Here is a 13,316-nt window from a genome sequence, read left to right on the forward strand (position 1 = left end):
TTCTATCAGTGGTCTACATCCACTCATACCTTGGTGCACATAACAAAATTTATTCTCCCCAGGGGTCAGGGGAAAAAGAGAGAGAAAACACTGCTTTCAGTCAATGGGCTTTGGAACCCAGGTCTGCTGCCAAGCAAGTGCCATTTAGCTGAGAGTAAGTCCTGCAGTTGGGATATGCTAAGTACAGCTCTACAGCCCTTGATTTACACAGCAAGGAAAACAACTTTCATTGCTCCTGTACCAATAACAAGGAGAATGGGGCTTCAACAACAGCCAAAAGTGATCATTTTAGAAAACAATTCCACAATTCTGAGCACCTAAGCAGTGTAGCTGTGCCCATGGAATTAAGGTCATCTCCTGCAATACTCTGCAACCACTCATCACTAGATGTCAGGGGACAGCTCATTAAGTTTCTGCTTATACCAGGGGTGGACAATAAAATGACAATGTTTCACCAGGTTTAGTTGCTTCCCACAGCTCCCATTGTCAGGGAATGGCAATCCATGGCCAAAAGGAGTTGCGATCACCTGCACCTGCTGAAACACAGATAAATATATTGGTGGTGGCCTGCCAGGGGTTAAGCCTGGGGAACCAGATCCAGTCCACAGGCTAGAATTTATAAACCCCTCTATTACATCCATAATGTTAATATAGTTTTCCTGTGCAATTTCCTAGGTGTTTAAAACAACTAAATGAGAAAACAGAAAATCCAGCATGTGGTGCTATATGGGCAGCCATGTGATTCATCTGCAGGGTTAAAACTTTCAGGTCCCCTGCCATTTGCACTGTTACTGGTGGGGCACTCCCTACAGAGCTGTGTGCCCAGTTAGCCACTACTGTTCTCTGGCCACTTGGCTCTGAAGGCAGTGCAGAAGTAAAGGTAACAATACTGCTAGTCCCCTACAATAATCTTGTAACCTCTTTTTTGTGTTGAAACACCCAGTTTTGGAAATACTGCTCTTGGTCCAGTACGAGTTTCACACAAAAGACCAGATTTCACTGAGGAGACCAGATTTCATAATCTGTGTTGTGTTTTTCATGGATGTGAATTTGTTAGGGCATTATTTATAAAGAAAAACTAGCTTCACTCACATAGCTTTGAGCTGTAGCATCCTCAGTTGCACTATAGGTATAGCACATGCACAGTAAAGTCACACATAACAGTCCGGATAAAAAAAGCAGTCATGTAGCACTTTAAAGACTAACAAAATAATTTATATCACCTAATAAATTATTTTTTTAGTCTTTAAAGTGCTACGTGACTGGCTTTTTTGTTTTGATAGAATACAGACTAACACAGCTATCTCTCTGCCACCACAGGAGTCCGGAGGGGATGAAGCATCCTCAGGGGGGTGGAATTTTTGGAGCACTTAGCTGCTAAAATTAAAACGCCTCTGAGAATGCACAAACTGTGGTTTTTCAAACACAACTTGGTCAAATTTGGAATGGTTTTAGCTATGACAGTGACAGTAATATGACAGTAATTGCACATTTCTGAAGCAAAAGAAATGCACCCACAAGATTTCTGGTCTGCTCCAAAGAACAGTGGTGCTAGATTTGTTCAAAAAAAAAAAAGATTGCAGTATCTAACATGAATAAAGAGTGCCTTTCTCTTTATCCTTGTTCTCAGAAAGAGCTGATCCATTTGGGGAGAAATTTTCCAAACTATTAGCCTGAAGCTGATACCCATCATGGAAAATTGTTTAAGTTTTGCGAAGTAACAAGCAACTGAACACTTTACCTTATAATGGGAAATGCCTGGCAGCCTGAAGAACAAGTGAGTACAAGCTCCTGTATAATATGTTTTCCGTCAAAACATCTGTAAGAGAGAAATTCTCTGGTTTCCACCTGGAGGGACCTGCTTCTCCATAGATTTTGGAGGAAAATATATTTATACACAGAAATATCAGACTACAACTCAGCAGACTGAGCCTGTATAAGGGTGAGCACAAAGTTCCATCAGCCCATGAAGAGTCTTGGGACTGAATTGATACACCCTGGCTAGGCCATTGATCCAGTGGCCAGTAGAAATATTTTACTGTAGCCATTTACAAATTCTGATTTACGGTCCTCCTTTACCTCTCCCAGCTTGTACTAGCTTAGCTGTCCTGGGCACAACACTGAGGGGCTGAGCAGAGATATACTCACTCCCCATTCACTTCTCCCTTTTCACCTACCTTCTTTAGTTAGAAGGACTTGGAACTGTGTCTCTGGCTCTTCTCACTGAATTGCATCCATACAATGGGGAACATTAACATGGCCATGCACAAAAGATGTGGATCTGGTTCTTCAAATACATGTCAAACCTCTGAAATTTCGGACTTTCTTGTCCGCAGCATCTGTGGTCTAGTTGGGCCATGGAGGTTGCTTGATCAGAGATCCTCAGTGTCTGGGATCAGGGCCAGCTTGGAGTCCAGTGGCTGAAAGCCACTGCTGAGCTAGTGCCAGGGGGACAAGGGATCCCTAGCTAGGAGGCTGGTGGCAGCCAGGGATCCACAGGCAGAGCCGGGCTGGTGACAGGGAATACAGAGTTGGGGGAGGGAGAGGGGAAGCTAGCAGTGGCTGGAGAACTGGGGCCAGGCTGGGGAGCAGGGGCTGGGCCACCAGCAGGGAGGTCAGCATCTAAGAGCACTGCTGGACTGGGAGTAGAGCCGAGGATGGTGGCTGGAAGCAGGCTGACAACCCAGAGGAAACCCAGGAATGGGACCTGGAGGCCACCAAAGCAGCATTGACTTCCCTTTGTCCGGCAAACTTCCTGGTTTGGGATCACTCAGAGCCTGAGAGTGCCAGACCAGGGAGGTCCAACATGTTTTGTATAAACAATGATAAGAAAGAATATTTTATTTGATAATATTTAGCCTGATAGGACTCCATGAGATGACATAGGCCACTTACCAAGGTGCTGTTTGCTGAGAGGAAGGATGGTTTAATTATTAGGGTGCTTACCTATGGCTCAGATGACTCACGTGTAAAATAACACATTTGAATATTAAGCTATTCAGTTCTATCATTTAAATCAAAGGGCAACACAAATATTAAAAACATGTTTTGTCATTTTAGATCTTGTATCTGGAAAAGGTGAAAACATCCTGAGCTGAGAAATGCCTTCTCCACTTCCCTCATCACTAATATGTAAACTCTATCTGTTTTATTTTTGCCACATTTGAGTCTGTACAAATTACAGGATATCCAAGTGTCCTAACGGATAGTAAAGTTATGAATGTCAAAAGTCTACCTCACACCTCCTTAATTAGCTGCTGCTGATCAAAGGGGACATCATCATGTAAGATAACTTCTGGCTCCCACAAAATGAGCTGTGCTACTGGATAGCTATTTTAAGTTGGCTGAATTGGTGGAATTTTTGACCCAGTTCTTACACTTTCTTCTGCTATTACCTCTGTCACTGCTGTCTAGATGATCTGTTGGTCTGGAAAGTATGATAATGTAGAAATAATAAATTTTACTCTCTAAGATGACTTGTTCACTTCCTGGGTACTAGACAAGTTGAATGAACTTCTCTTTAATAACTTTTTATTGTTGCATTATGAAAAGTTACCTTTTTGCAGAAAAAGGAACCCACATGGATAAACATATTCTCCAGATCAACGTGAGATGACAGGTCAGAATCTTACAAGAATTAGTCAGAGAACATCCCTATCTCTTTGGTTGCAGACATTTAATCATTCCTTCTCTATTCTAGGTAATTGCACATTGACCTCATAGACATCACTGGCTGTCAGCCATGTACTGTGTAATATAGGGGCTATTTTGCATGCAGCTTTACAAAGAAGAAATGCCACTAGCTCTGACAACATCCCTAATTAAATGTTGAAATACAATTGTAAGGATCTGTCAGCAGTGATTACTCATTTCTTTAATAGTTCCTTCAAATAGAACGGTGTTTCCGCTATTTAGAAAGTAGCCAATATCATTATCATTCCCTGAGGGGTTTATCCAAGCTCTCTAAGGGATTACTGTCCAATTTCACTTTTAAACGCAGTTGCAAAAGTCATGAAACAGTCTGTTCCCAGGGGGAGAATAAAGTATCTTTACTGCAGGAATTGAAGCTGGAAAAGGGATGGAGTGGATGTACATTTGGAGGCTATTTGAACAACAGTTATAAAGGCAAATCTCCTCTACACAGCCCAAGGCAGAACTAGACAAGGGAACAAGAATTGGTGGTGGCAAAAGAAACAAAACAAATGATGACGTTGATGGCAAGAAGATTAACTAGACAAAGTGACTTGCTGAACTCCACAGCTACTAGAAGCATCTCCCCAAAATACTATAAAGACCACAACACCTTGATCTGTTTCCTAAAATGGAAGTAAATGTTTTTTGGTGTTTGGGGTATGTGGCTGAACACCCACCCCCTATGTCTTACCAGGGACTTTGGTCTCTCCCTCTAGTGGGGGTAGAGTTAGGCTGCACCTACCTCTGTCTGTCAGGGCTGGTTGAGCAATCTGTCCCCTCTAGCTATGGTTTAGGCTTTCAGTCTTGCTGGTGGGTGGGGATAGGGCCCAGGCATCCTTCCTTGGAGCTACTCCCCCATTCCCTACTGTCTTTTCCAAATGCTGGCAGTCTCCTTGTCTGTTTTGTTTTCTCCTCTTATCACAATCTGGAATGCTTCCCTGTCTCTTCCACCTCCTCACTCTCTCACTCCCCGTGCCCCACCCCTCGCCCCCTCCTACCACTATTTTTCCTGACTGGGGTGGCTTTTTAAAAGCCCTGCCAACATATGGGAGATGAAATCCTTTGGCCTTCCTTGATTAATTTCAGCCCCACTCTTCTGCTTTCACCTGGCTGCTTAGTCAACTGTTTCCCTTATTTCCCGAGCCAGGGCTGTGCCTGAGTTGCCTTTCCCCTTTTTTACCATAGTCTGCTGGCTCAAACTTGTTACAGGGTGGCTAATGTGGTAAAAAGGATAAATCAGGCTTTTAGTTTCATGAAATTTTCTGTTAGATCCAAAATATCATAGCAGTGCCCTTAGAGCTTTAATAGAAAGTGTCATGACAGCTATAGTTTTAGGTAAATTATTATTATAAAATGCAACTCTCACAGTCCTTAAGTGACCATAAAATAAAATTAACAGCAAAATATGAGCAAATACGGCAACATGATTCTGTGTCCAAACAAAGCAATTATCTCCCTCCAACATCCATCTCAAAACCATGAATAAAAAGTCTTGCTTATACCTTACACTGAAAGTCATGGGTTAGCCATTGTTGAAAGTAATAGAAAAGAATTCCAGAGTCTAGCACTATTCTCTGAAGAAGGCCTTAGCTCCAGCACCTAGGCATACAAATCTAGGGACAGTCAAACCAAAGATAAAGGGTTATCTTAGTGGCTGAAGTAATGTACAGAGATGTGATTTATTGGGTATGAAACCCACAGCATAAGTAGCTTTTAAGATTAAATTAAGCATCTAAATTACATCCAAAATTAACTAAAATTTAAATCAGATTTTGATATATTGGAGAACCTTCTGCCCATCAAGAATAGTAGCAAAATAAGTGGGCTACAGTGTATGCTTTCATTCGTGTTTCCAAGTGGTGTTCAGACATCAGTGTAGGTGGACTGAACTGTGATAATTTTATGCCCAGAGGTATGGATATACTCTAAAAGCAAGGCAAAAGAAGGGAAACCTGCCTCAAAAATAGGAGGTAATCCCATTACAGAAGCCAAGAAGTTCATTTATACATGGAAACCTTCATTCAGTCACTAAGGTGTTGTGCTGACAAGTTGACAGATCCATATAATGAGCCAGATGCTCTCCACCTTTAAGTACCTACAGAAGACAGACTTCTGCTATGAGGTCTATAACTACTGCCTATGTCTTTAAAACTTATGTCACTCATGTGTTAAAATATTCCACCCTTTTGAGTAGCACAAGTTGATTTAAAGTATGCAATTCCAGCTACAACAATTGCATAGCTGGAATTGAACATATCAGAGATCAAGTTTTCTGGCCATTCACACAGTGGGAGGTCAACGGGAGAAACTCTCTTACTCCTTGAGAGAATGAGGAGTACAAGGGCTGATTGTAGAGCCTTGGTGGTTCGATTTAGTGCATTCCCACTAGGCATACTAAACTGAACCCCAAAAGAGTGACACATAAGGAGTCGATCTTCAGTAGGTATAGACATGACATGAACCTACTAATTATGTAAATTAAGTAAAATAAAGAAAAACAAAATGTGTTTCCCATTCTGCCTCACTTCTATCTATACTTAAATTCTTTCAAAACAAGATGTAAGAAACTCTGAGTTAATTCCCAAATCTCATAATTGAAATATTGATTTAAACCTGGAAGATTAACATCTCTTCCAATTTTGTTTAATTCTTACTGTGGAATCATGTTGGTAATACACAATGGTAATATTATATTTCTCATGAAGTTAGCCATGTTTCAAAGTAATTTTACTATTTCATGGACATATTTATTCAGAAGAGCTTACAGACCTGTGTACCAATCCTGCAATATGTTTTATATATGCTAAACTTTCCACAGAGAGTCATCCTAGCAGATTTCCATGGGACTGCTAGAGTCCAGTGTGCAAAGAATATGTGCAAATCTTTGCAGATCAGATCCCTATGCAAGAAAAAACAAATTACTTCAGTAAAATCATTGGAAAACAATGTACTGAAGATGGTAATTATTATCTGACTGGTTAGTAAATCTGATATTTGTGGAGTTTTGCTAATGTGTTCTATTTCTCTGCAAGTTTAGAAGACACAGCTTCAGCTTTTGTGAAGACTAGTTAAACATAGACAATGTTATTTATTTCTAGATGTGTGTGATTGTTATTTTGAAGCTTCTTGGCCCTCCAGAGATTTGTTACACCTACAGACAGCTTTCTTTCATAATAATCTAAAATTACATCGACCTTAAACTCATAAATGCATGCCCAACTGTAATTTAGTCCCATATAAAACTGAAACAAAACCAGCAGGAACTGGTTGAAATTAGGTTTCTTCCTACTTAAAGGCCCACACTTTCTTTGATTCACATATTCAACACACATTAGCAACATAGCAAATGGAGAATGGACCCCCTAAACTAATTCAATTCATTATAAATGTCTGATTTCCACTGTGAACTATGAATAGTGTGGCAGGCATTGATCATATAATTGTGTAGAAGTAAAACCTAACTACTGCCTTTACATAACCAGTTCATTTATTCTTTTCAGAAGTTATAGAAATGTCTCTCTGAAACTCCCCAGTACTGAAGACAGAAAGATCTATAGTTCAGACAGAGTGAGAAAACATGTACTTTCAGATTGTGAGTAATGGTTTGTATTAGATGGTAATGAGGGGGGATGAGAACTCACAGATGAACACAAGAAGGAGCACACAAATAACACAGTGAAAAGTTTAGTATAAAAGCTTAGCTCTGCGGTGTCCAATATGCTCCCCATTCACCACATGTGGTGAACAGGGAAGCGTATTGTGGTGAATGCAGCTTGGCGGGTTGGTGTGGCGGCTTGGGCCATGGCATGGTAACTCTTGGGTGCCACACAGCAGTGGCAACTCAGGAGCTCGAGCACTGCGTAGCTGCTTGGGTGCTGCGAAGCTTGCTCAGGGGCGCGGGTGCTGTGCTGCACAGATCTTGGGGCTGTGCGGGCTCTGGCAGCAGCTCCAGTGGTGTCTTCATTGAGTCTCCAGGGACCTAGGGATAGGGTGCCTGGGTGGGGGAGGGGCAGAGCCTGGCTGCGGGGGTTGGGGAGGCAGCATGTAGTGATTGGGTGTCTTGCTTTTGCACACCACTGGCCTAGATAAGTGCATGTGTGCCAGTTTCTCTGCATCTAAGCACTACTCACCAAATAAGAGGACCGACTAAAGAATTAGATCAGAGGTGGGGTAGGGGCCAATGACCCACAGAAAAATCATTTGTGGGGGGTGCAGAACTGTGAGAAGCAAAGCAAAAAAAAAGTGGCCTCTGATTGAGCAGCAGAAAAAGACACTCACCTCACCCCCCTTACACTCCAGTTCCATGTTGAGGAGGAAGGACTGATCTTCCTTACTTCCCCCAGGCTAAATTAACATTTCTGGGGGCCCAGACCTAGTACTTTTGTGGCCTCCCAGGCTCTAGTAATGGGCCAAAATGATGGATTTAGCATGTACGAGGGGGCTGCTGGAGAGCAGATTAATTAATTGCTGGGTGCAGGATCTGGGTGGGGATGCCTGATGGGGGTAATATGTTTCCCCACACCCATTCCTCATAGCCTCCATATATCCTCTGTTTCCCAGTTCTCATTCCCCATCCCAGGTCTTTTCACTTAGAATTTTTCCCTGTTAATCCTAGTTTATGCTGTCCTGGTTCCTCATCCAATTTACCCTCCTTTCATGACCTCCACTTATTCCCATGGACTCCAAGTTGTAATGATTATTTAAAAATGAAATGCTAGTTCTGTGTTAAACCCTGGTGTCTCCCTACTGAGTTAGTCCACCTCCCTTATTGCTGCAGTTTTCAGATCAAGGCCGTGTCTACACGTGCCTCAAAATTCGAAATGGCCACGCAAATGGCCATTTTGAAGTTTACTAATGAAGCGCTGAAATGCATATTCAGCGCTTCATTAGCATGTGGGCTGCCGCGGTGCTTGGAAACTGACGTGCCTTGCCGCCGCGCAGCGCATCCAGGTGGGGCTCCTTTTTGAAAGGACCCCGCCTACTTCGAAGTCCCCTTATTCCCAAGGCACGCCAATTTCCAAGTGCCACGGCAGCCCGCATGCTAATGAAGCGCTGAATATGCATTTCAGCGCTTCATTAGTAAACTTCAAAATGACCATTTGCGTGGCCATTTCGAAGCTTGGGGCACATGTAGACGTAGCCCAACAGAGTGAAAGTTACATTTAGTGATTTTCTATAGATTGAGAATGTGCAGAAACACATTAAGAATTAAAACTTGATTTTGACTTACTTGACTTGGACACTTGCACTCCAGGTGGAGCATAGGTCATCTACAAGTCTCCTTCACTTCACTTTGTTTCAGGATAAAACTTCTAGCTGACTCCAGGATTACCCCAGCTGCCATTCTTCAACTTCAGTAGATCTTCCTCTTTTGTGTTTTCCTTGCAGGTTCAACGTGAGAGCTTGACAGTCTGCTGGATGATGGTTTTCTAGGAATGTTGCCTACCCACCCCCACTTTCTTCTCTTGATTTGAATGTCAAGTGGTTCTTGTCCTGCTCTGTTCCAAAGCTCCTTATCTGTGAGAAATTCTTGCCGTTTTATGTGAAGGATGTACGTCGGACATCTGCTTGCAAATGTTTGTAGGTTGTGGTTTGAAGACTTTTTATTATGTTAGGTCTCACATCCATACAAGAACACACTCTTCACATTTGTGTTGAAGATCTGCAGTTTCATCTTCACATATGCTATTTATGAACTCCATATGGGACGAAGAGTCTTGAATGCAGCAGTTGCTTTCCCTATCCTGGCATTGATATCCTTGTCTACTCCTCTATCTATGTCCATAATACTCACAAAGAAGTAGGTGAATTGCTTCACATCTTCCAGGTCATTCCCTCCTAGTGTCATGGTGGTGTTGTTGGACTGGTTGATCCTTATTGTCTTGATCTTTCCCTTGTTAATGTTTAGACCAGTCATTCAGGCAACCTTTTCTTCCATGTTTTCATGTTGATGTGAAAGGAGGACGACATTGTCAGCAAAATCAATGTCCTCTTGCTGTTTGAAAAGTGTACACTGAAAGCTCCATTGATGATCATCTGTTGTCCTGCTTCTAATCCAGTCCACTGTGATCAAGTGCAGAAACGTGACAATAGGCAGCCTTGTCACACTCCTGACAATATGCTGAAGGAATCTGTCAAGTCACCATTGTGAACAACTTGGAATGCTGAGAGTCACAAATAAGAAATTTTGTCTTGTAAGTTTTACTAACTAGATGACAAAGGTTACAATCACAAATGAGTGTCAAAACTTGAAATGCGCCCATACAATAGCTCATGCAGTATATATGCTCACATACTCAGTCAGGGGGCAGATCTGGTCTGATGGTGGGGGGGTCTGAGAGGCACAAACTGCCATGGGTGATGGAGGGACTCTGAAACTCCATGACACCAACGTCAAAGGTCCCACAAGGTCCTGCGTCACTGTGGGTGATAGAGGGCCCCTCAAACAATCAGGTAAAGACAACAGCAGAGATCCCCAGAGCCAACAGTAAACATGGGGTGTCAGAGAGCCTTGGACTGCAGAGCTGCTCGGGGCACCAGAGCTGTCAGCCACTGTGATGAAAGCTCTTGGATCTCACTGCCCCTGAAATGGAGCTTGGTCTCTCTTCCCTCCCTCAAGTTTCAGTCATCCCTCACTTCCCCCCGCAACCACACACATAATTTATTAGTACAATTCACAGAAGCTTCTGTGATTTTTCTTATTACTCCCTGCGACTTTTACCTAAAGTTATCACTGTGATCTTAACCTTAGATATCCTCGTGTTATAATTTCTTTTGGGGTCTTCCAACATGTCCATTCCAGCAAATCCCATTTAGCCTGTGTTCTAGCCACCTTATGCAGATACATGAGGGTTTCAACTGCCTTTTCCTTATTTGTACTTTCACACATTTAGGGTTGCCTCACTTTTCATAGGTTAGTCTCTTAGTTTCCCTTATTCTAATTATCATCTTTGTAAACTGTTCCCATGATAGCCTACAATAAACATCAGAACTTTCCATAATGTTACTACCACATCTTGCAGCCTATACAGTTCTATTGCAGCATCTTTTTCTGAATATCATATCTTGGCACATCCTTTACAGTAATCTTGCATTCTTATTAGCACAGGGTTATTTCTGGTCAGCAACTTATGTCAAGCAGACTTAAGCCTGAGCTCCAGTGTGGCTAAACTGAAATCTCACAGACCTTAGCCTGAAGACTTTATATTATATCCTTACCCTACTTAATACCTACTCATCACTCCAAAATGCTTGTCAATCTTCCACTCTTATAATCTTATGTACATGTTCAAATTAAATCTATTCATCACACATTGATTACATGTGAAATAATATGAGTTAACTATGCCAGTAGAGAACACTATCAAATGATGCATTAAATTAATTAGTTACAGCCCTAGCATCCCTCTCCCTGGTCATTATCTGATCACAGTGTTTCTGTGCCCCTGGAACCTTGTCCCAGTATTTTTGCCCAGTCAGTCCAAATTTTTCCCCTACATCTTGACTCCATGACAAATCTATCTCTTCTCTCTGAATCAGAAGCGAAACCTCAGTGGAGGAGAACATAATGTATCACATCTAGTCATGGAAGAAGCAGTATACAGTGTAATTACACAACTTGTTTTCAACTTCTTTTACAATCTACTTAATGTGGAAAACCCCATTAGTTGCTAGCTTTATTATTACTACTATGGCTCCAATAGTGTGTTTGACAATCCATTAAGTCCAGTCCCATCCCCTTGCCAAACTCCCAACTGATTTACATTTTCACTTGATACTAGGTAAGTATACAATTAATCTAAAGAAGATGAGAGGCAGCTCTCCAGAAAAAAAGACTTGTAGAGTGAGGAGTGTATGAGGTACTAATTCAAAAAGGTCAAAGTAGAAGTGAGAGAAGTTTACAGAGTATAACAAGAGGTCATTGATCATACATGTCAAAGAACAGAAACCATAGCAGCTGTTGTAAATGGGTGTGTGCACATAACTTCAATGGACTATTTGACAGCAAGGTGAGAGAAAGACATGGTGCCTGTCAAACAGAAACACTTGGTAAACCCCTCTCATGACAACTGACGGGAATACTAATGAAATCTGAAGTGCCTGCAATCAAAGGGCTTAATCGATACATAGAGACTTGGAAAATGGTGTAATGAACTTGCATGCTCAAAATTGGGTCCACACAGCAACCCCAGCCTGATGACCTAGACAGTCAATGAGCTATTGATTCTATCAACTTTAGAATCCCCATAATCCTTTTCATGCAAATTATAGGATGCCTGGGTTTGGGACTGGTTGTGGGAAAGGAAGCCACTGAGCACTGAAACTTTTGGAATCTAATGTTTGGATTGCCTTACCTACTTGCCTCTGAACTTGTGGTACACCACTACTGTCAGCTCTTGAAATGGTATCATGTTTGGGTGGCAGCTGGCATTTTTTCTTAAAGCCTCAGCTCCTGGAGTCATGCGATGACATGACAATCTCAGATTTCATGAAAAATAGTTTTTACACCTCACAGTTGCCCATATTGAAAAAAAATGAATCCTAAAGATTCAAAAACCAAAAAGAAAAAACTGCCCCCCTCAACAAAATTACTTTGAAGAATCACATGGTTGCTAACCCTGTCTCTTGAATTTGGGGGAATACTGGTACAAAGGGCACATTACCAGAAATCCAGAAAAGAGTGGTGTTACCTCCATCACAAGCTCAAGTAGCAAATAGATTCAGAGAGTTTGAAGGTTAAGAAAGACAATTGGAATCATTTTGTCTGATCTCTGGTACAACTCAGGATGTGGAATTTCCCCAGTAATTCCTGAATTACCAATGTGGAGCAGCAAAGGGAGTATCTGGTACAGGGTCCAGCAATTTAAAAGGACCCAGAGCACCCAGCCATCACTGGTAGCTCAGCAGCAGCACTGACTGGAGCACCAATCTCTTTGATTCACATCAAGAATCCCAGGAGACTCTGGTTATGTCTACACGACAGAGCTATTTTGGGAGCCATTGGTATCCCCAGATAGCTACTCAATATCTGTGAAATGCACCCATTATTTCAAAATATTTTTGGAAATAATGGGTGCACTATTCTGGTATCTCTGTATTCTTCATTGCAGGAGGAGTAAAGGCCCTCTCTCTTCCACCGTAGGCCTGACAAAGTCTGTCCTTAGCACTGCTCAAGCCCAAAACTTCTAGGTGAACTAGAGAGAATCAATACAATAGCTCCTGAAATTCTTGAAGACAGCAATTTCAAATATATGGAAAGGAGAGTGGGTCTCATGATATCTTAACAAGAGGTTAGAAGAGAACTTTAAATATGTAAAGCTTTTTATGTTTCTTTCCCTTCTACAATGAAGATAAAGTTCTTTTGTATCTGAGTTCCTTTTTATTTTTATTTTTGGGATAGGGGTTAACACGATAATGATTCTATATTTTTTTTGTCCTGTAAGACATTAAACTATCAAATTAAAAAAAAAAAAGCCCTCAGCTCTTTAGACATTTTGAAGGATGATTGGCACCTTAACCTATACATGGAAGTCTCAGTTGAAGGGCATGGACAACAGAGATCCTACCCCACAGTGCTGTATGTAGATATGTTCAAAAAGATGCAAAGAGAAATACTTGAAGAC

Source organism: Carettochelys insculpta, chromosome 4 (genome assembly GCF_033958435.1).
Source record: "Carettochelys insculpta isolate YL-2023 chromosome 4, ASM3395843v1, whole genome shotgun sequence".
In the NCBI taxonomy this organism is placed as follows: Eukaryota; Metazoa; Chordata; order Testudines; family Carettochelyidae; genus Carettochelys; species Carettochelys insculpta.